The following is a 452-nucleotide window of genomic DNA, read 5'->3' as shown; positions in this document are numbered from 1 at the left end:
TATTATTTTATTTGGACGTTGAAAAAACATCAAAAAAGAAAAAGAACTCCGTCACCACGTATTCAAGAGGAAACAATTCTTAGAATTATTGTAAGAGTTTCTTCCCTTGAATATCATATCTGTGTTATAGTCCATGTTGAAGAAGGATACTCGTGTTTTCTTGTTTTATTTCTCTTACTCTTTTACTTGTTTCAGTCATTTGACTGCGGCCATGCTGGAGCACCACCTTAACGTGTTTACGTCTACATAACTTAGCGGTTCGGCAAAAAACCGATAAAATAATTACTAGGCTTATGAAAAAATATTGGGATGCGGGGGCGCATTTGTTCGACTAAAATCTTTCAAGGCGGTGCCCAAGCATGACTGCAGTCAAATTTCTGAAACAAATGAAAGAATAAAAGAATATATATATATACCCAGATATGCACCTATATATACAGGTAGACGTAGGT

This window comes from Octopus bimaculoides, chromosome 12, assembly GCF_001194135.2.
Source record: "Octopus bimaculoides isolate UCB-OBI-ISO-001 chromosome 12, ASM119413v2, whole genome shotgun sequence".
Classification (NCBI taxonomy): domain Eukaryota; kingdom Metazoa; phylum Mollusca; class Cephalopoda; order Octopoda; family Octopodidae; genus Octopus; species Octopus bimaculoides.
This window is presented reverse-complemented; position numbering follows the sequence as displayed.